This window comes from Callorhinus ursinus, unplaced genomic scaffold, assembly GCF_003265705.2.
Source record: "Callorhinus ursinus isolate GAN/ISIS: 27379988/994484 unplaced genomic scaffold, GSC_fseal_2.0 scaffold2, whole genome shotgun sequence".
NCBI lineage: Eukaryota > Metazoa > Chordata > Mammalia > Carnivora > Otariidae > Callorhinus > Callorhinus ursinus.
In genome coordinates this window covers 104,471,754-104,496,292 of record NW_027397064.1, presented here as the reverse complement: position 1 = coordinate 104,496,292, position 24,539 = coordinate 104,471,754, and the positions used below count along the sequence as shown (strand labels likewise).

At 38.9% G+C, this 24,539-nt stretch overlaps 1 protein-coding gene and 1 pseudogene across 1 annotated transcript in view; both read right to left on the bottom strand.

The window, feature by feature from the left end:
* The window catches only part of CNTNAP5 (contactin associated protein family member 5), an 872,890-nt gene that overhangs the window by 562,119 nt on the left and 286,232 nt on the right, over positions 1 to 24,539 (bottom strand). The gene's annotated exons all lie outside the window — the stretch shown is intronic.
* Positions 20,991 to 21,121, bottom strand: LOC112813160 (U4 spliceosomal RNA; annotated as a pseudogene).

Genomic DNA, 24,539 nt, shown 5'->3' with positions numbered 1-24,539 from the left:
CAGGTCATGATCCCGGGGTCCTGGGATGGAGCCCTGCATCGGGCTCCCTGCTCAGCGGGAAGCCTGCTTCTCCCCCCCCCTCCCCCTCCTCCCTCTCTTGCTGTGTCTCTCTTTGTCAAATAAAAATCTTAAAAAAAAAAATCCTGAAAATAAATTTTAATTTTATATGTATTTACATACATAGATATATAGAGAAAATTATATATGCAGCTAGATACTTAATATATATATATGATAAAGGGAGAGATAGGTAGATGACAGATAGACAAATGATAGCAAATAGATAACAGAGATAGATAAGAAATTGAAAACACACACAATATTTATGTTCTTTGATCTTAAAGCACAACTTCTAGAAATCTTTCAAAAATAATTCATAATAATGGTAAAAATGTAATGTACACAAATATATTAATTAAAACATTATCTACAAAAGTGAAAACTAGGGACAAAGCTTGAAGTCTAATATTTTCCTCTTGGTGTGTGACTGAACGTTAACGATGGTTCGGTTTATGTAGTGTGCTGATGATTGATTCAAAATATTCTTTCTACATGTCTGCATTTTCTAAATTTAATATAATCATCATGCATTTTTAATAATTAAAAATGAAGATTTATTATTAGAAAATCCCTTTAAAAATGTCTCCTATTTCCTCAGATTGATAAAGGGCATCTACTAAAAATATAACCAACACTATATTAAATAGTGACAGACTGAAAGCTTTTCTCCTACATTAGAAACAAGACAATGATGCCCCTCTCCTCACTTTGATTCATGTAGGTTCTAGGCCAGCAATTTGGTAAGAAAATGAAATGAAATGTTTTCAGATTGGAGAGAAAGAAGAAAAACTATCTCTGTTTACAGCTCACAGGAACTTCTATGTAAAAAGCCCTGAATGACACATACACACACACTGTACAGATTGAATTCAGCAAGACTAGTACCCAAGATCAACATACAAAAGCTCAATTTTATTTTCATACATTAGCAATGAACAATCAGAAAGTGAAATTGAGAAAATGATTTACAATATAGTAAAAAAAAATGCTAACAAAAGAAGTATGAGATGCGTACACTGAAAACTACAAAACATTGTTGAAAGAAATAAAACATCTGAACAAGTGGAAAGACATACTGTTTTCATGGATTGAAATACTTCATATTGTTAGGATGGCAATACTTCTTGAGTTGATCAACAGATTCAATGCAATCCCTACTGAAGTGTGGACTTTTTTATTTTTAGAAAAATATATAAGTTGATACTAAAATTCAGCACCATGAATAGTCAAAACAATAATGAAAAAGAAGAACAAAATTGGAAAACTCATACTTCTCAATTTCAAAACTACTACAAAGCTATAGTAAACATGACAGTGTGGTCCTGGAATAAAGACAGAACTACAGATAAATGGAATAGAATTAAGAATCCTGTAATAGGGTTGCCTGGGTGGCTCAGTCAGTTAATTCTCCGACTCTTGATTTTGTCTCAAGTATTTCAGGCTCTTCGCTAATATGGGAGTTGGCTGGATATTCTCTCCTTCTCCCTCTGGCCCTCCCCCAACCCCTGGCTCCTATGTGTGTGTGTGTGTGTGTGTGTGTGTGTGTGTGTGTAGGCACACTCTTGATCTCATGCTCTCTTTTTTAAATAAATAAATAAATAAATAAATAAATAAATAAATAAATATAAATAAAATCTTTAAAAAAAAGAGTCCTGAAATAAACCCTTACGCTGATTTTGACAAAGATACCAAGATGATTCAATGGAGAAAGAACAGTCATTGCAAGAAATGGTGCCAGGACAACTGGATTCCACATGCGGAAGAAAATATTTAGATCTCCCTATTATACCATCCAGAAAAATTTGCATCAAATGGATCTATGACCTAAATGTAGGAGCTGAAACTATAAAACTCTCAGAAAAAGATATGGTGTAAATATGGATTAGAGAGCAACTTCTTACCATGACACCAAAAGCAAAAGTGACAACAGAAAAAAAAGTAGAGAAATTGGACTTTATTATTTTTTAAATTGTGGATTAAAAATCAATAATAAGAAAGTGAAAAGATGGTTCATAAAATGGGAGAAAATATTTGCAATCATATATCTGATATGGGTCCCGTATCCATTACAAGTCAATGATAAAAAGATAACCCGGTTTTAAAATGGGCAAATAATTTGAATAGACTTTTCTCCAAAGAATATCTACAAATGGTCAATAAGCACATGACAAGATGCTCAGCATCCTTAGTCATTAGAGAAATCTAAATCAAAACCACAATGATGTACCACTTTACACCAGGTAGTATGATTAAAATCTAAAACCAAAAAAACAGACAATAGCAAGTGTTTTTAAGGATGTAGATCACGAATTCTGGAAGGCACAGGTATGCACGTCTTTTTCACTCTCCGTTTTCCCTCCTGTAAGGGTCTATGTAGAAGTAGTATGTGGACTCTTATGGTAAAAACTTTAAGCAGGACGAATTACAAGTGTGAGTTGTTTGTGTCCATTTGAGTGTATATGTAAACATACAGACACACTTACATATTCACCTTTCTGAATGCCTAAGATGATGGCAGGAAAGGGCATTATTTACAATGTTAATTTTAAATTAGCAGCTGATAAAGTGTCTGGGTTAAATGGTATGTGATATTAAGTAGAAATATCAGCCGAAGTAGGACACCCTGAATACAAGGTAAGTGTGAGAGAGCAGGCTACCATGTACCCTCACCGTGGAGATGTACGAATGATGGGCCAGCCTTTGGCCATCCCTGCTCACCTCAAAAATGCAAACATAGTTAATTGAGGGAAAACAGATAAAAGGAATCAGATCTTGCTTCACAGCTTTCTTCTGTGGAACTCTATAAGCCTCTCCTTGTCCTCCTCTCATCTGTCTGTTTTTCTAGAAGTGTTCTTGGACCTGAACTCCTGCTCCAGGAGGCTTCCTTGGGAGTCAGTGACCAGCCCTTAACCATCAACCATTAAGAAGTTTCTTTTTCTCTTTCCCCTTCACTCTTCAGGGCTCCTTCTTGTTCACCAGTTAAGAAGGTGTAGGAAGGAAGAGAAACAATAAACATTTAAGGAAGCCATAGCTTTTCTTCTGCCAGGGGTCCCCCTAAAGAGCTGAAGGCTGGGCTGAGAAAAAGTTAAAGAAGCATTCAGACTTTGACAAATGTATTAGTTTCCCATTGCTGAGGTAACAAATTTCCACAAACTCTCAGTGGCTTAAAACAACACAAATGTATTATCTTATTGTACTGGATTTTAGTGATGCTATATACAGTTATTTACAAGCATCTCAGTATTGAAATCAGTAGAATATCTTCAAAATTTATTTAATAAGTAATTATGATTTCAGTTATTAAAAACAAGCCTTGATATTCTTCCCTAGCATTCCACTTTACCTAATATTAATTAGAAGAGCAAGTTTTAAACAATAATCACTTGTAGTTTATGTTTTAAAATTATAATCAGTAGAATTTACACATTTTAACATGTTATTAACTTGATAGCACTTTTACAATGTCCATCTATGTCACCCTTTGCATTTCATGTTTGAGTCATAGGGTCTGTGTTGTTGCTAATTGATACACTTGTAGTGTTTATACTCATATGTAATACTGATGCATTATTTTACATTTGTCCTCCAACTTACTTTCTCCCAGATTAAAAATCTATCCATGGTTAAAATGAAGAAGGAACCAGTTAACCATAACAATCACAACTCACAATCCTGCTAATAATTTTGAACTTCAAGACTCATACTGTGGCTCAGTGACAGTTACTTCCCCAGTGTTGGAGTTTTAAATATTTCTCTATTTTGTTCACTACAATGCCAGGCTTTTTTTGCCCACGGAAGAAAATACATTGGAATTCAAGTAAGCAAGTGAGTGAGAGTAATATTTATTCTAGAGATACTATTGAGATAACCTTGAATGTACCTTAGTTTATTTTAAAAAGTAAATCAGTCACAAACTTTAACACATGATTATGATAGAAAAATATTTGCTGTACGATTTAAAATTGATCTCAACTCACTGGTGTGGCAAGCTGTTGATTTAAAACCAACAGATCCACGTGTTTGGAACTTGTCTTATGCTCTGTCATCTTCAGAGTATAGCAAGGTCAAGAAACTTGGTATTTTCCTTACTGCTATTTCTGTTTTAGTAACTACTTCACGTTGATTGAGTAAATGTATGTGAGTGGGTGGGAAAAAAGCTAGAACTCGATGGGGGGGAGGATCATTTTACTGAATTCAAAAAGGAAAGGAGGCCATACTGAATCAGGAAGAATGTTGGCTGTATCTTGGCAAAGTCATTCGGCGTTTTGGTCCTCACTTTCTTCTTTGCTCTATTCCAATTATGATGATGAGTAAATGAGATGGTGGATATGAAAAACACTTTGAAAAATAATGGTTATTTTTAAAATTTATATTTTTCCTTACATAAACGTAAGGACATATGAAGAGAGTTAGATCTGTATTGCAAATACATCCACTACATTATTTTACTTATGAATGCTGATGATTTCATAAGACTTCTTTCCACTTCTGTTCAGTTCTAAGCCCCTATTCAATCTGCTGTTTAATTCCTCTTTGGGAAAGTCAGATTTTAGCATCTGTCCTCCCCCATGCTAATGACAGCAGGTCTCCACCTCCACACAACTGATAATGAGCTTGCTACAATATTGTCCTGGTTTCCACTGAGTTTTTATTTGGGTCACAGTAATAGAGCAAAATATGAGCAAGGGGATATTATTTCTTAGAAGCCTGCCTGACCACCCCATAATGGAGGTGACTAAAATACATATTCTGACATAGTTAAAATATTGTAGGAGGTAAGTGCATTCAAACTCTACCAGCTACAACAAAACCTTCAATGGCTTAAAGTCAAAGGACTGCATTGCCTTAGATCCAAAGGCCTTTGTAACTGCAAGGTTACACACAGTTATCCTCTGCTTTCCTTTCCCACAGTATTCAGGTATTTCTGGCCCAAGTTTACTTTTCCTTGTATGACTATATTGCTTTCACAACTGGTCTCCCACCTCTTTTCTTTCTCTTCTCCAAGCTGGTCAACAGACTTCTACAGGATTTATCTTCATCTACAGCTTTAATCACATTACACTCCTGCTTCAGAAAGGTCAACGACCTAATATAACTCATTACTGAAACATTTCTGGCCATTCAGCATAGGATGGAAGGAGCCAAAGAGGTCTATCACGTTCTAGCTGAGCAATCTTTGGCATGATTTTCAACACTCCAGTGATTTCCTTCAGGTAAAATGGATGTGAAATTTACTTCTCAAAGTTGGGGTATGATCAGATAATACAGAATAAAGTATAAAGCATCCATCAAGAGGATTGTGCTCTTCCCTTCTCTGCAGCCTCATCTAACTCTGACCCCCCACATGCATCCCAAGTCTCAGACAGAAGGGGTCATTGGCTGTTCTGGGAATAGGACCCCTCTGACTATCCACCCCTTTTCTGGCCCCACTCATGATGTTCCACCCACTGGGAGGTTCCTCCCCCTCTACCATATCCATAAAACCAAGTCATGCCTATCTTCAGGGTTCAATTTCAACAGTATCTTTTCCAGGAAAACTTTTATTCTCACATTATCTAGATTAAAAATTTCATCCTCTGGATCTCCCTAGCTTTCCTTTTATATTTCTGTTACAGAAATATTTGCCTCAGCCAGTCTTATTAGAAGTTTTCAGCAAAAATCTTATTGTCTGGTGATATTGCATACTCCAGTCTTCTCTATACCCTCTGCAGGGATTGAATCGTTGCATTCATTTGCATTTCTTTGAGGAGAGATCTTGCAAAAGGAAAATGCTTATATGCATTTAAAAGGAGTGATAAAAAGTGGGAAACTCCTGGTGAGGAGGGAGAAGTCACTAATTTAGAGAACAAAAAGGAAAATTTTTTTTTTTTTTTTTTGGATAGAGCTCTGGGCTAAGACCAAGATTTGAATGAGCTCATAGAATTCTGAGTAAAAGCAAGATATTATGAGCAGTTTCCATGATGTGAGCAAGGTGAGCTAGTAGCTCAGAGCCTCACTTGGGGAGGGGGAGTGAACACAAAACTACTGGTTTGAAGAACAGAAAAGAATATAAAATCTGCAATTTAGAAACTATTATTTCCCCTGTGAAATTTCCACTATAAGGAGAACAGTTCCTAGACCTTCTTTGTCTTCTACATGATATAAGAAAAATGAGAGTAATATTTGTCCTTCAAAATATAACATGTATTGTAGGACCTGAAATTAAACTAACTGAAAAAAAAAAAAAACACTTTGTTTTCCCTAGAACTATGCATCTTACATGTTTTTTTAAAACTCTTTCCATTAAAGCTTTCAGCAGTTTTGAGCACAAACTTAGGCCCTGCTCTAAGTTTTCGTTTTTGTTTTTGTTTTATGGAACACTTACTTAATTCTCACGACAATCTTGTGTGTGAAGCATTTTTATAATACTCATTTTATGCACAAGGAAGGTGAAGCAGAGGAAAGCTAAGTGCCATGTGCTTAGGTCACACAGCTAATAATAAATTTCAGAACAGGGATTTCAACCAAGAAATCTGCCTCCAGAGTCTGTATTTAATTGCTTTAATAAACTTCCTTTCCAATATAGTATAATTCTAATTGATTCACAGTCTCTGTGAAGCAAATGCTTAATACTCAGAGTTGGGGCCATGTATAAAAACTTGATGCTTTACTTTAGGGGTTTACTCCCATAACCATCATGTGTGCACTTGCACATGCAAACACACGCCACTAGTTTTTAGCCAAAAAAGCAAGCTCGCTGCTTTAAAAATCATACTGAAAACTTCCTAATTGTAGTACAAATTCATGGAGGAAATGTATTTTGTGAAGGCCATGCACATAGCTTATCAGGACTTTTAAGCCCCATGCACAGGCTCACTAGGAATGCATTCTTCACGATGAGCCTTACAAAGAAACCTTATTCCCCCTACCCACCTCCTTGCCTCCTTGCCTACCCTCCTGTGTCTAAACTTAAATGTTCTCTTGGCTCTGTCCCATGACTGCACTCCACTCTGATATATTCTGCAAACATTTAATCCTATTTATTACTTGTTTGTTATCTGCATTTATCCTCCTTATACTCATTGTGTGTTTTCATTGTTGGAGCCAGAGTGGCTGTGCTTAAATCTTAAGCCTCTGGCTGGTGTGGCTCATGTATATTGTCTCAGTACAAAACCCTAAACTGCCCCACCCACATTAGAGATAGGTGAGGGGAATGGGGCCCCATCAGGGTAGCTCACTTTCCAGGGAAAGTTGACAGTTATGGTTTCTTCTATGACTCTAAATAAATTTGAGTTAAAGTAGTCAGATTCCTACTTCTGCATCCTCATCCTTATTTTCGACATGTGAATACTTAGAATATAAAATATTCAACTGGGAAGGAAGCTTGGAAATGTGCTCATTTCCCTTTTTCATCTTATGGAGAAATAAGAGCCCAAGCAGGAGAAGAGACTTGATCAATGTCTTCAATTATGTTAATGAGTGCCAGACTTGGAGGTCGGAAGAAATTTTTGACTCCAAGATTAATACTTTCTAACCTGTTGCACTATGGGCTAAAAAGAAACAAACAAAACAAAACAAAACAAAACAAAAAACCAAAACCTTCATGGAGTCACATATCATTGATGAGATAAAGCTTTTACAGGATTCCATCATATCATAGAATATGCTTCTTCCCTTCCATATAAAGAGTCATGATACCAGTTCAGTCTCTCACCACCCATTCTTGGAAACCCTGTTGCCAAATGAATGGTTCTGTCTCTTTTTCCATTCATTTTCAAACTACCCTGCTTGAGCTATAATAAAGCAGTATTTCATAAACTGTGTGCTTATGTCATTCCCACTCAAAGGATTTCTAGAAGATCTAGTTAATTGCCTTCAAAGTCATAGAACTACAAAACCCTTGAGGTTGGTGGGAACTTCTTTTACAAATGGCTCCCTTTCCATTGTGAAGAATTAATTTTCCTTTTCTGCCCCTCGAGGTCTTCAGGATGCCCTCTTTCCTTCCCATCTCTCTGGTCAGCAATCCTACTTGCAGTCTCTTGCTTCCATTGTACACACCATGTTGCTTTGAGGTTGTCAGCTGACAGGACTGCCTGGCTCCTTGGACCACACACTCCTTGAAGGAAGTAACTCATTTCACTCTCAAACCCCCAGGGGTTAGCATATATCTAAACTGACTCACCACTTTTTACCCGTACCCTCAAGCATTGCGGATCCAATGAACTATACACATGAGCAATCCACGCATTCTCTCTTATCTGTCTTTCAATGGCCACAGATCTGCTCATTCCCTTTTGCAACCTTCCTTTCAGTCCTATTTTCTCTGACTTTGTTTTAGCTTTCAATAGACCCATTTCGATCTGACATATACTATCACCTATGGACCTAGAAATTCAATTGCTAGGCCCTGCCTTCCATAATCATTGTCAATGCAACTTCACATCCACTCTGGCTCTGGGTACTCTAGAATTGGGCCATATCTCTTTTGTTCATCCGCCATCCTCACTGTCTGTCACACTGCTTGATATGTATTAAATGATCAATTAAAAAATAGGTTAATGAATGTCAATTAATGCATCCATTTCTGGGTCTGTCTTTTTTTTTTTTCTTTTGGTCCAGATCTATCTAGTACTTGTCCCAAATTGGACCTCCAGATCCCAACACAAATACTATGTTTTCAAACTGAGGGAAATGGGGCCCAGTCAGGGCAGCTCACTTTCCAGGGAAGGTTGACAGTTATGAATTCTTCTATGAGTCCAAATAAATTTGAGTTAAAGTAGTCGGATTCCTACTTCCGCATCCTCGTCCTTATTTTCGACATGTGAATAGTTAGAAAATAAAATACTCGATTGGGAAGGAATCTCTTTCTACCCCTATAACTCACTTCAAATCTCTTTTTCTCTCTGTTCTCCATCTCCTTCTTTCACATACGCACGGACACATATACACATCTAGACACATACACAAAGTTCATAATGTTTTCCCTTTCATTCTGACTTTCAATTTAAGTAATTGAAGGAGTAACTGAAGGTCTATGAGCAATACTAGGATGAGGTAATGTTTTCCTACCTAAGCTATTGCCACCATGTTGATAAGCACTATCAAGATAATTCTCAAAGCCTCCCCAGGAGGCCGGGGTTTGGCAGGCATGATTAAGCTAGCCCTTTGCTTGTGTTACATCTATACACACATGACACTCCCATCTCCACTGGCTGGGCGTCTCTATCTCCCAGGGACTAGGCCCCTATGTGCCATCACCTCCTTTTATAGATAGAACCCCTCTTCCTGGCTGCTTTGCTATTCTTGATTCCCTTGGGTAGCTTAGTTGATGCAAGAGATGTGTTGTTGAATTTTATGACTCATAGGACACTGAGGATTCTCACACTTATACCAAGACCTTACTCACGTTTGCATATAAAATTAGGTATAGACTTGAGTCTGTGAAAATTCTGTTTTAGGACTTCTCTATAGCCTTAAGATCAAATCAGGCAACTAAAGGGCTAAGAATTAAGGGTCTAAGATACCTGTTTTTTAAGTTCTTGACTTCTATGGGCACTTCAGTGCCCAGATCAAGTGCCTACCCTGGGAAGGTGTCTATGACCCATCTGGGCATATGCAGCAACATTATGTATTGAAGCACCTGTACAGTGCTAGCCACATATTAGATGCTCAGTTAAAGTTTATTGGAAGCATAATTTTGAGTGCCTGAAATTTTAAACAGGCAGCACAAGGATGCTAGTGGACTGCAGTTCTACCAGGCAAGGTTTATAATCCAGGAGGAATTGATGCTTTTGTCTATTTGAGCACCTACTCCGTGGACATTTTTACACAGAAAATTCCAGCTGAACAGGGAGGACATTGCAAAACAAAAACAGCTGATAAAATGCGTATCAATCAATTTTTCAGCTGAGAGTCCCCAAACAAAGTCAAACCAGCTCTACTGAATAGCCATTTTACACACATACTTACCATCCTGATTTTCATTATTATCGTTATTCATATTGTCTTAATATGGGTTGTCAAAATCATTTTATTACCCTTTTATTCCTTTACTCTTTTGCCCCTTAGCCCCTTTACATCACCTGCCTGTCTTATCTGGTATTTGGCTATCACAAAATTTCTTAGACTAACCTAGGTAACTACAGATGGTAAACTCTCAAGCTTATAATACAAGACAGACTAATACAAGCTAGTGAATGACTTCCCTGACTTCTGACAGAACTAGAAATTACAGACATCACTAACATCTATCAAATGTAACTGGCCTTAGCACATTCTAAATTTATCATCTATCAAATGAGAATAATTTTTTGTCTTTGCAGATCTGTTTTGAAAAATAAATCGGTGTGAAAATGGCTTATAAAAACAATACAAGAATGTTAGACTTTAAATTTAGAGCCTCAAATTCAATAGACTCCAATAGAATCTGCCCCAATTTTCTATTTATTCATATTTTTAAAATCCAGAATACATAAAAAAGTCATACTGAAAACTGGGACTGACAGTCAACCCAATACCAGAATCTGGGAGGCATTTCCACTAACTTCCAATCAAACTCGCTTGAAAAACACAATTTCCAAACTATCACTGCTAGATATCCATTAAAAATTATTTTTCAGGGGCGCCTGGGTGGCTCAGTCATTAAGCATCTGCCTTCGGCTCAGGTTATGATCCCAGGGTCCTGGGATTGAGCCCTGCATCAGGCTCCCTGCTCTGCCAGAAGCCTGCTTCTCCCTCTCCCACTCCCCCTGCTTGTGTTCCCTCTCTCGCTGTGTCTCTCTCTCTCTGTCAAATAAATAAATAAAATCTTTAAAAAATTATTTTTCAGATTTCTTCTAATGAGCATATGTTCTTTTATAATGGAAAAATATTTTCAAAAAAGTCAAAAAGGACTTAATATTTTTCCCACTTGTTAGATGATAAAAGGACAAGGTGAAAAAAAGTTCTAATCCTTTCTTTGATTTTTAGCCCCAACACAGAATCACCCCTACATTGGGGCACCTAGGTGGCACAGTTGGTTAAGTATCTGACTTCTTTGGCTTAGGTCATGATTTCAGGGTCCTGGGATCAAGCCCCATGTTGGGCTCTATGCTCAGTGGGGAGTTTGCTTCTCCCTCTCGCCCTCTCCCAAGCTCTCTCTGTTTCTCTCTCAAATAAATAAGATCTTAAAAACAAAATGTCCCTACATCCTTCTTGCTTCATTGTAAACTTATTTTCTCCAGCTCATCCTCTGTGGAGCTATATTGTAGTAGCCTGATTTTAAAGATTCCATAAGAGCTCCAGAATGACTGCTTGTCTGGGTCCTGGAGTTCAGTCCCAGAATGCAGTGACTCCAATCTCCCTCACAGAGCATCCTATTTTCCCTTAAACTAAAACCTGCAGTCATCCATTTCATACCAAATCTCTTTGCCTATTGTGGCACATTCCTAAAAACCAAGAATACTCAATGTGACATGAGAAATGCATAGTCCACCAGTGAACACATATCCAGTTTTCTATTTGGAGGGCACACAGACTCAACACACAAATGCCCACAAATATAAAATGTGAGGAACACTCAAAAACAATTCAATCATGAATATAGTTTTTTTTCCTCTGAATGACACTGAACAAAATATCCAAATCCTCATATATTTTATGATGATGATGATGACAATGATGATGATGATTTGGGATACAGGGAAAGCTTATTTGATGAAAAGACAGAGGACTTACAGCCTAGGACATTGCCTTAATTCATGTGAGATGAGGTGAGTCGGTGCTGGCACTGAAGTGTCCAAAGCAGATGCTCCAGAAATTAAAGGTGGGCAGTGGAGTAGTGATGTGGGGCCCCACAGGTGTCTGATGTCATGCTACTCCACTTAGATACTCCATTAAGCCAGCTCTTCAACATCACAGCTAGTCAGGGAAATGCAAATTATGGTGACAGTGGGGCAGCTCTTTAGCTCTATTAGAATGGAAGAAAAAAAGTAGAGCCTTGACAACTAGTGCTGATTGGTGAGCAGGCAGGGAGAAGGGTGGGTCCACTTCTGCACTGCTGGAGAAAATGAGTATTGTTTCAATCTTTTAGGAAATCAATCTATCAACATATATTTCCATTAAACATACACACACTTAACAGTGCAGAAAGCTCACTCCAGGGAAGGTAAGCCATAGAAATAGAAGCAGCAGCATGTATGGCTGTCACTGCACAGGTACTTATGGCAGCATTGCGTGTTTGGACCTGAAGAGAAACCAAGTGAATGTTTACAAGGAGATGATGGTTAAAAAGACTGTAACACATCTCTACCAATGAAGCTTGGATGGGAATTCAAAAAGAGCATGTGGGGGACACCTGGGTGGCTCAGTGGGTTGAGCGCCTGGCTCTTGATTTCAGCTTAGGTCATGATCTCAGGGGTGTGAGGTTGAGCCCCACACTGGGCATGGAGCTTGCTTAAGATTCTCTCTCTCCCTCTGCCTTTTCCACAACGCTCCCTCCCTTAAAAAAAAAAAAGAAAAAAGAAAGAAAAGAAAAGAAAGAAAGAGGTTGGTGTCTCATTTATTCGCTTAGAGGAAGCCGAGAAGGGGATAGAGCAGGATCTTGATCTATAAAACAAGGAATAACTAAAAATCCTATGTATGTCCTCTAATATACAGTCATAAAATTATTCAAGTAGTTTAAAAGGATATCCATCAGACCCTCAGTATCGGCTATCCAAGAGAGTGGTTCTCACCTGAGGTCAAACTCCCAGCACCCCAGGCACATCTGATAATATCTGAAGACAATTTTTGTTGACACAGTTTGCAGGGTGGGTGGGCAGAGTGCTATGGGAGAGCATCTGGGGGTAGAAGCCAGAGTGCTGCTACACATCCAACAATGCACAGGAAGGCCCCCCAAGCCAATGGGTCATCTGATTCAAAAAGTCAGTGGTGCCCAGGCTAAGAAACACTGATCTAGGGAACGAAGATGGAAAGAAGAAAGAGGACATAAGTGGGAGATGATAAAGTGAAAAAAGAAAAATGGCTATATGTGATTTTTTAAAGTAGTCTATGCCAACACACACACACCCACCCACTCACACACACACACACGCGCACACACACACACCGCACACACTCACCCCCACACACACTCACACACACACTCACCCACACTCACCCACACCCACACACTCACACACTCACCCACACCCACACTCACACACACACACTCACACACACTCACCCACACCCACACTCACACACACATCGCACACACTCACCCACACCCACACTCACACACACTCACCCACACACAACCACACTCACCCACACACTCACACACTCACCCACACCCACACTCACACACACTCACACCCACACACTCACCCACGCCCACGCACACACACCCACACCCACACCCACACACACACACACACACTCACTCACACACACCAAGCACCGAAGAAATAAACAGACACATCACCAAAATGAAGACAAAAATCAGGCATACTTAAGACTATACTGAAATGTGAGGTCATGCCCCTATATTGACCTTCCCAGTTTAGAGTCTACTTTCTCTTCACGTTGCCAGGAGGCAGAATCCTGACAGGAAAAGAGTCTTTGAGGTATTCCTCAGGAACCTATGAGACCTCTTCATTTTCTTGATGTCATGTTGAAAATTAGTTGTTTATACACATTCTTGCCATTTACCATATTAACGTCCTAAAAATCCCAAGAGCAAAGAATTGCCATCTGCTTTGGCCTATGTATTAATGAACATGTTAATTAATGGAAAAACCATTTACAGAAATTAAAGAATAGAACTACGAGGCAGGAAAACATTTATAGATGTTTTGTCACTCACTCAACAAATGCTGGCTGATCATCTTGTGCTGGGAGTGTGCCACATGTCAAGTGCAAGGAGAAAAAGTGAACGCACTACCCATCTTTGCTTTCAAAAGGCAAACATACATAGTCAATGAGAGGAGACAGACGTAATGAAAAATAGCCCCCAAGCTGTTGTGGGAGTTTCAGATATGAGTGATCGGTTCTGCTCAGGTAGAGGAGAAGGTGCAGGAAAGCTTCATGGGGAGCTGAGTCATGATGGACAGCGAGGGTATGTGGATTCTGTAATTATAATACGGGCAACAGGTTTGAGAGAAAGGGAGGGAGACATGCTTAAGAGAGAGAAACAACAAATTGATTGGAAGGGAGGGTTGAGAAAAGGTGAAGGAGACTCCTAGGCTTCTGGCTTAGGGAACAGAGTGGTTTTGTGGCCAGCTATTCACACTGGAATAAGCTGAAATTCTACAAAAGTATTCTGCCCCAGGATTTTATAAAGATCCTTATTCTCAGACATGATCTGAATCACTAAAGTGAAACTTTAAGTGCTGTTTTCCAAACTCTTCCCTTGGGTTATTAATAGCTGCAACAATTAAGCTTAATAGAATTTTAGACATTCTTTAAAAATGATAAAGCCTGACTGCGGAGCATAAAGTAATATAATTATCTCATTATTTCCTGATCACAAGTCAATGCTTTGTACCTGGAACGTAAGACAGATTCATCCATACATTGAGGAATTGCTGATTATGTAAGTCATACTGTTAGCTCAGGGCTTTATAAAAATGGGTGGTATAAATATATATGCTCTTTGAATAAAGGCATACTTTCACAGTGATCTTTAGCTTAAGATTATTTAAGGTTGAGATATTAACTTTAACACAAAAAGAGTGGCGCTGCTTCAAACAAAAGAGGCCTTTATGATTTGTCCCCTGTTTGCTTCTCCCCATCAACAGCCCTCCCTGCAGCTCTGTGGTGAAGCAGCACGGAATGGGATACACCTGTGTCCACTGCTTCCACGGACTGCAAGCACTTTTGCTATTTCCCTTCCTCCAGACAAGGGTCAGCTCTTCTTCCTTGTCTTGCTACAATGCTGAGTCTTCTGAGAAAAACTTACTGGACAAGTCTTCCTTTTCATTTCTCCTATGAAGACTTGCACACATTCCACTCTAGGATTTATGGCACATATTGCAATTAAAAAATGTGAGTGTTATCTGCTTATCTGTCTCTACCATATTGCCAGTTCCACATCCCTATAGGGCCCAGGTTCTGGTACATAATAGGTAACACACACACACACACACACACACACACACACACACAGATTCTGGTACATTAAGAGGTAACACGTACACATATATAAAAACAGGCACACACATATCCTGTAAATATGAAGATGTATATATAATATGTGTATGAATTTAAATATATATGTGCATGTCTGTAGTTTAAATCAGTGACTTCAATGACCACCAAATTGGCACCTGTGCTTATATCTGTGCTTGTTGCCTCTCTTAGATTTTTTTGTGTGTGTGTCTCTCTGACACTTTAATAAGTGTCTAACTTCTTTTTACCAAACATAGGGACAGAAAATATGGAAGCAGCAAAGGTAGAAAAATGTATTTGTTTATCCTTCTGCTCCAGAGGCTAATTGCTGAGATTTCTTTAACATAGTTCTGATGTTCTAAAATTCCTCTAAAAAGGTAATGTAGATTATTATATTAACTGTGAGGCTGGAAACAGAGAAACCTGCCCAGGCAAACTTTTTGAAAAAGGGCTTGCAGGGTGCTTGAGTGCTGAGCTTCTGGAACCAACAACTTGGATTCAATTTCAGCTTCTCCACTTAAAAGCAATGTGATGTGAGGAAATTTGCTTAACCTTTGCATGCTTTAGTTTTTCATCTGTGAAATGGGATAAATACAACACAGTCCACAATTCTGATTTTCAAAATGGTCTGAAAATTATTATCATTATCATTACTGGTAGCATTATTATTAATTCATTTGGTTGCAAAATCTGACCTGAATTTATCCCGAAGGTAGCATCAGCCCTGTAACAATGTGAGGTTTTAATGAAAATCATTTAATGTGAATAGTCATATATTCTTTGGTAGAAATATTAATGTATTTGGAAATGATGTGTTGCCCAGATCGCAGAGAAGATGGAACATTATAAATAGCACATGCTTCTCGTAACCTTTCTAAAACCCAGGACATTCTGGATTCTAAAACACTGGTCCTAAGAGTTTCAGATATAAAATTGAGGGCTTATACCTACAACATGGGTTTTGTGTGAGCATGAAAGGCAAGTATTTTGTGGAGACCCGGACATACAGAAAAGAGCCCTGAAATGATAGCTATGATTAGAGCAGTCCAGTCACCATGGCCGTGAGAATGCCACCTCACATTTTGCATGATACTTCAAGAGCTTGAATGTGAGCCCTTTACAATTCTGTCACTTAGTTATTGCGTGGGTATTTATCACCAATTTGCTCATGTGCTAACCGAGATATAGACTGATGACTATCAGTCAGCAACTTTCACATGAATAAACAGTAGGTGATTCTACTTGGAATCATATCTGAGTCCTCTGGCCTCAGCCCAGCTCGCTATGAAACACTCATCAGGTGTCTGAGCTTGTCTGCAAGCCTTCAATCTCCGGGCATAGTGGGGCTCACATTGTACATCAGCAGATGTGCACCAGAACACCCAACTCCCACTGGCCTGTTTCATTATGGCAATAAAACGTCATAGTGGGGCTTTGAGGGTGGGGCAGGGAAGGATGGGAAGTAGGGCAATTCACCTGGCTGTTTCCACATCCAGGTAGTTCTCTGAACCCTGTCTTCCTGTTTCTAACCCTTCCATAGGCTGACTTGGGATGTACAACAGTTGTTCCAGGCCACACTTCAGCAAGATAGGAAGAGGGTTTGTCTCTTCTGTTTTATATGTTTGTTTTGTCAAAGCTGAGGAAACTTTTTCTCAAAAGCTCTTAGCGAAATTCTTCTCCTACTGTTCATATAATTGACCCACAAGGAAATATATACCTGGATTCCTGAACTATAAATCACTGGCAAGAGGTGGTAGGTTTTTCTTAAATCATTCAGGCCCCTGTCCTGGGGAGAGAGCTTCTGTATTTCTATGTTTAGCTGAAATTGCTGCAGGGAGGGGGGATTAAGTGGCATCTAAAGGGCTATCTGACAGGCCTGTGGCAGGAAAGGCAACCACCTTGAGGAAGGAGTTGGACAAGATCAACAGTTTCAAGGACTTTTTTTTTTTTTAAGTAGTAGAAAGCTTTACACATACACATAGGCATACACATACACACAAATTTAAATAAATTGTTCTGTGAAACAACGCTATTTATAAAACAGAAGTGGCGCAGCTCAGGCAACAAGAGGTGAAGCCCTGTTGCCCAAGGCAACCCCTGAGGCACCTTTTTGGAACCCTTGAGATTTGAAAACCACAGGGCCAGATGGTCTCTGAGCTCACTTTCAACCTTAAAATTATACACTCTACAGAATCAAGTTTTCCTCTTATTGAAGGAAGAATTGCACAGGCAAAGCAGAGTTCAAGACCAACCAAGGAAACAGAAAGGCTTATTTGCCTATTGTATGCATTATGCACAACATTTACACACATACACATATACTGTATACATATTCAGATACATTTCCCTTTCAACTTTTTCTCTCTATATATTTTAAAGTAAAAATTGTCACAGATAAGAAAATTATTTTTGATGTATATTTCAATAATTTGATGTGGAAATGTTCATAATATAAAGTAAGCTGTCTTAAATACATTCTTAAAAAAGCTGGATATGCACAAGTAGATGGATGGATGGATGGATAAATGGATGGTTGAGTAAAAACGTATATGGGTAGTCATTAAACACCAAAATAACTGAGATTGTGAGAGATTTTTATTTTCCACTATATATGTTATATTTTTTAAAAATGAGCATGTATTATTTTTATAAATGGAAAAGTAAACCCACGAATATTATTAATTTAAAATATCAAACTGGGAATCCTGAGCTCAGACTGGGAGAAGCTGGAGGCCCCTAAATACATTATCTGCATGAAAATAATTCAGTCAATTGGTGCCTCAGTGTGTCTCCTCAGTGAAAATCATGAATCAACTCAGTGTTGTGCTTGCTCCCAAAGAAAAAATATGGGTCTCTCGGGGCCCACTATGGAGATTCAAACAAGTCATTGCAAATCATGGAGAAATGGCTATTCTTACGGGCTTTGGCAAGGCGTTTTCTAATTTGAGCTATGTCTTCTTACCCCTGAAGATTTGGAAACTGCTGGTTGTGAGACACAAAAATCAGTAATAGAATGCAGACAGAAAGTCCCCATTTAAGTAATTCAGATGAAGTAGCAAGAGATTGCAAGTTGCCAGCTCCACGCCCTCACATCTGAAAGCTTGAGAAAACAAGGCATCATGATCACATTATTCTTTGTGAATCCAGTACATGGAAAATATACAGAATCTTGGCTTTCCTACAAATCACCCATCCACAGTATTTCTGAAGAGATCCTTTGGGGCAATAAATCACAAGCTGCTTTGAAGGACAAGGAATATAATATAGTATGTTTTGGGTTATTAAGAAAAGCTATTGAAGTCCACTATTTAGCTCTATCACTAAAGATGACAAAATGAAGGAAGTAATAAGTTTATCTGTAAATATAAATTTTGATGTCCCAGGCAAACCATTAACAATTGAATGGAGAACAGGAATGATCTGGATTTGATTTCTGGTATCCCCCACCCACACCAAACCACTACAACCCACTGCCCCTGCTGGTCCCATGGCTTTGTTGGATTCCAAATTATTCTCTTGGGGCTAGCTAACCTGGGGTGTATTCAGTATCCCCAGTTAGTCACATGGACAAGAGTGGGATGATCCAGACAATACCACAAACCTCGTATTGTCGATAAGTGTCAAGGGTGGAAGGAGTGTGAGAATGAAACCAAAAATTTCTGTTTGTGTTTTCAAGAGACAAAAATTAATATATTAAGATAGAGAAAGAGGTATAAGGAGCAAAAACCAAATTTTGGGTCTCTAGGCAATTCTGAAAACAGAGTCCTTAGAGCTTGATTATCTGTTAGTTACTCTTCATCTCTTTCTTGGGTGGGCTTCTGGCCTAATGTACCAACCAGTGACAGGGCTGAGGGTTGACTATGTCTAATGAATTCCAATCCTGAATAATTTTGTGTATGTGTGTGGTAAGGGAGAATTTAGAACTTTTGCCTCTTCTGTTACGAATATATTTAATAATCTGATTCGCAAAAGTAACTTAAAATTATTTTATAGCCAACTGACTAGTGATTAATCATATAATAATTGAAAGCAATTACCTCATAGACTGTTTTTGGTATGAATTGAATGCATAAGCCTGAGTAACTCTTAAATATCTATGATGGCACAAGGTTAATTGAAAAATAATGACAAATGGTTTCTTGATACAATGGTACAAATGGATACACTGTAATTTCCAACCCATTCAGAGGCCTGGGTCCTATTCATTCAACAGTCCCCTGGTGAAAGGACTGATCACCAGCAATTAATGCCATCAAGGACAAAGTAGTTGTTCTTCAGCAAGACATATAAACCAGTTCCCATCTGAAATGCTGGTTTTATGGCTCACTGAGTCACCTACTTCCAATCCCAACTTCTAGATCCTCCAAATTGTCTGCAGGTTGTCTATTGCCTTCCTACCACTAGGCTGCTTCTTGCCTTCCATTCTCTCTCCACATCCCTTCCTACAAATAATTCAAGACTCCCTGGATTCTTCCTTTTCAGCCATAAATAAGTCTCCATTCTTTGTACCCCACAATACTATCAACCTATTTCTGTGATCACATCAGCAATATTCTGTTGCTTCTATTTTTAAGTGTCTCTCTCTCTCCTATTAGATTTCATAAGATGGAGGGCGCCTGGATGGCTCAGTTGGTTAAGCAGCTGCCTTCGACTCAGGTCATGATCCTGGAGTCCCAGGATCGAGTCCCGCATCGGGGTACCTGCTCAGTGGGGAGTGTGCTTCTCCCTCTCCTGCTCCCCCGTCTTGTGCTCTCTCTCTCTCTCTCTCTCATTCTCTCTCTCAAATAAATAAATAAAATTTAAAAAAAATAGATTTCATAAGATGGAGATCATGTCTTATTAATGAGAATAATCCAGATCCTAGTATAAAGCCCACCAGACAGCTGGTTATTAATGAAGTTTTATTGAATGAGTACACGTTACCATTAGGTGACTTGTGCAAATGATAAACTTCTTCCTGTAGCTACATGAGAAAATCACAGAACCTGAGGACTGCAGTTTGGGAGTTGGGTAGTACTGTGGTTTATGAGCTGTACATCCCCGGCCCAATTCATATGTTGAAGCCCTAACTCCTAATGTGACTACATTTAGAGATAGGGCTTTTAGGATGGAATTGAAGTTGGATGATGTCATAAGAGTTGGGCCCTGATCCGACAGGATTGATGGCCTCATAAGAAGTGAAAGGGGCAGGGGCGCCTGGGTGGCTCAGTCAGTTAAGAGTCTGCCTTCAGCTCAGGTCATGATCCCAGGGTCCTAGGATCAAGCCCCATATTAGGCCCCCTGCTCAGCAGGGAGTCTGCTTCTCCCTCTGCCCCTCACCTCACTCCTGCACTCTCTTTCTCTCTGTCTCTCTCTCAAATAAATAAATAAAATCTTAAAAAAAAAACAAAACAAAGGTCTTAAAAGAAAAGTGGAAGGAGCAGAGATCCTGCTCTTTCTTGCTTCACCAGCATGCGTCACAGAAACGCTGTGTGAGTGCACATCAAGAAGGCAGCTATCTACAAGCCAAGAGGAGATTCCTCACCAGGAACTGAAAGGGCTGACACCTTGATCTTGGCCCTCCCAGGCTCCAGAACAGTGAGAAATAAATTTAAATCATCCAATCTCTGGTATTTTGTTATGGTAGCCTGAACAGCTTCCTATAGGTAACAACAACAACAACAACAAAAGTCTACTAGATACAGTTTAAGAGAAAAAAAGAAGAAAATAACTTATCTGAAGAGATTTTGAGGAGAACTCAAATAAGACTTGAAGTTCTCAAACATGATCAGAGTGAAGGAACTCAATAGATGTTGGATGACTTTCTAACTACTAGGGATATGTACTGAGTTTTATCTATAAAAGCTGCCTTGTTTTAATCAAAAAAAAAAAAAAACAGTAAAGGAACTTTAATTAGCAATAATCGCGCCTCGGATAAACCTCATTGGCTACGATACTGCCACTGCGCAAAGCTAGTAAAGGAACTTTAAAGGAGAGGGCTTTGTCCTCAGAGTCCTTAGGCACCTGCATAAGGGCGCAGGGCCAGTAACTATCAGGATTCAAAACTAAGCCTGCTACAGTATACCATGCTCCCGCCAACCTCAAGCTCCCACAGTGAATCTAGTTAACTACGTAATGAAACTTTGTCTACTTATCCATAACTTTAAAAATAGCTCTTTTTATGACATTTGATACTGTCCTTGAAATCATTGCCTATTTTTCTTTATGAAAGTTTCCATAAATCCTATGGGGCCTTTGACAACCCTCTAATAGGAACATTGTTTGAAAAGATCTAAAAATAAAAAGTTTTAACAAAAAGGGGTTTTGAAAGGGTCATTAGGGAAATTGATGAGGCCTGTTTTCTTTTCTCACTCTCTCCAAGGGCTCATTAAGGGAGGGGTTGAGTACAGTAAAGGGGGCAGCAGAGGAAGGAAGGGAATTAAATTATAATGGTAAGTTATGATTCTAGCCCATCTTGACCTTTCCTTCTGAAGGGATGTAAAGATAAAGGTTATTATTAATAGAGGGGAAAGAGTTTACCAACCTGTTAAGTAAGAAGTGCCACACATTTGCATGTCTTCTTTATCACCTGGCACCTTCTTCCTCCTTCCTTCCTCACCCATTAAAACACAGACACACAATCACAAAGTCACAATCACAAATGCCCTTGTGCATGCACACACATGCACACACACACATAGGCTGACCCCTAAAGGATGCCTAATGCAGAGTAGCTAAAGCCCAGGAAGCACCCCACTGGTTAAAAGCCCCAGAATGTCAAAGTCTAGAAGCTGGGGTACAGCACTGACTCTTCAATGGAAGGGCTGGGGGCCTTAAGGCAGTCACTTAATCTCATTGTTGCTTGTGTCCCATCTGCATCTATTAAGTTGGAAGAATATCTATCTTTGCTACTTCAAAGGCTGTCTGTGAGTCTCAAATATGGAGTCTCAAAGAAGGAGATGACCTTCTCTTTTAAATCTTTAAGTCGATTGACAAATGTGCCCATGCAGTGTCTTTCTCCTAAAATTACTTCTCTTACAGACTTTCTCTCCTGACGTTCCTAGCTCCGCTTTACTGAATATCTGTAGCATATGGTGGGCTCTATAAAGAAATAATCTCATTTAATCTATACAACAGATCTTTATATATTTTATTATTATTTTCATTTTGTAGATAAGGAAGCCAATCTGAGAATCAAAGTTACTTGCCCAAATGCATGGTTCATGAGGATTGGAAACCAACTCAGCCTCATTCACATGCTTTTTCCCTACTGCACAGTCTCTGTTTTCAAATCCTACAAACCTACAGAATGATTTTTCAATATAATGTGTGGGAGGTTTGCCAATTTGGTGCCTTTATATTTATATATTAGTTCATTTTTAATTCCCCAAACAGTAAAACAGTTGATACTTCATGAAGGAGATAAATCTATAGATCAAGAGGCAGGTTTTCTCTCCCTCATTCAGCTTAAGTTCTTATTCTATCACTCAAACACTGATCCTGTACTTTTCCTGTGCTAACCTTTTAAGCCTATTTAAATAGTTTCTGGCTTAAGATTCCTATGCTTTAATTTTCTGTGAATTTGATTTGAGCCTTCTGGAAATTCAAGTAGTTACATAAAATAGTCAATAAAATTCTTAGCACATCTGGTTTGATTTTAGTTAGCAACATTGAATTGGCAACTCTTGCCAAAGAAAATGGAAAATGAATAAATTCAGTCCATTAACTGAGCAGGTAATAAAGAATCATGTTAGAAACTAGGGCAGAGCCTGGGGAAAGGGTTTGGAAGTAGAATCAGAACCATGGGTAAGAGACCTAGACTGGCACTCAGGCTTGTGAGGTCACAATGAACCTTCACTTATATGTAACAAAATATAACTTTCTTTTTTAAAAAACAAGTCTCCCAATACTGGCAAAGAAGGGAGCGTTTTCATGCAGGGAAAGGACTTTCATGTAGGCTCAGCATTTCTTCCTTGAAATCACATCGCTGTGGGGAGAGCTTTCTAAATATTTATGTCCCATTAATATTATGGTCAAATGTAGAACCTTGAATCTCTCCCTATACCCTGAAGCAGTGTACTCAAGACTAAAACTTTCAGAGCAATGTTTATCTAACTATTAAGTGCTTACAAATCACCTATAAGCCTTGTTATATATTATAGATTCTGATTCAGTAGGCCTGGCATGGGGTTTAAAATTCTGCATTTCTAACCAGCTCCCAGAAAGGTTTTGGAGAAGACTCTGCTGAAGCTATAGAGAACCAATGGGGAAATAAAGCAATATGTATCAAGAAACCATGAGATCTGGTTGCTAAAGCATCAATTTGCTTCCCCTACCAGTGTCTCCCCTTCTTTGCTGGAGACCTAGGAAACACCAATGGAGCATTCACTGTCCTTTAGCGATCTTCAACTTTTGTCATTTTGGCTCAAGATGCAAGTCCTTCTCTTCCTACCTTTTGAGTCCCTGGTTTCTGGTATATAAAGTTATTCTTTCCAGAATAATCCCAAAAGCAATGATCACTCTTTCCAGGGATGACCAGAATACCCCATAGTATATTCAGAATGCAACCAAAAGGAAAAAAATAATAATAGTAGCTGGGGTTGAAGACAAAAGCCCTTAACTCTACAGATTTCAGGTCCAAGATAAAATGCTAGTGCCAAAAATCAAAAGTGGAATCAATGCCCAGCAAGAATTATAGATGTAACGAATGTGGGTGATTTCAAGGGTGAAGCTTCTTCATCCCTGCTTCCATTGGAGGAAGAGACTTTGATGAAAAACCAAATTAGCAAAAATGGGAGATCAGAGTGAGCAGGTATATTCTGTGAGAAGTGTAGCAGACCCTGCTCTATATTTCTCCCCATTCAGATGTTGACACTTCAGCACTCTCCTGGAGAATTTGAACCATATCCACTGTTAATCCCCTCCATCTGTGTGGAGCAGATATCACCACACTCCTACTCTTTCATGGATGCATGCATGTAGTATATGTGGCTGAGATCTGGACAGCCAGCATAGGTCATACTCCTGTATAGAATCATTAATTCTCCAACCTGGATGTGACCATATGGGGCTCACTTCTGGACTTTGGTAGAACCACTTGGAAAGAAAAGATGATTTCACCTGTGTTGGATACACTGCTAGGCTGTAATCTTGGGACAGTGCATGGCTAGCTTGCCTTCTTGAGGAAAGGTCTGCCTGTGAGTGCAGCAGACATGGGAGCTAGAGAAAGTGACCATGTGTATGAGAGTGGGAGCAAATGAGAGTGGCTGGGGAGGGAGAGAGACCAAGTCTGCAGGGCATTATTTGATTTCCATATCCCAGGTTGCCTGAAACTGGTACAGTCTTCAATTATCAGCTATATAAACCAATCATGTTCCTTCTTTCATTAACCA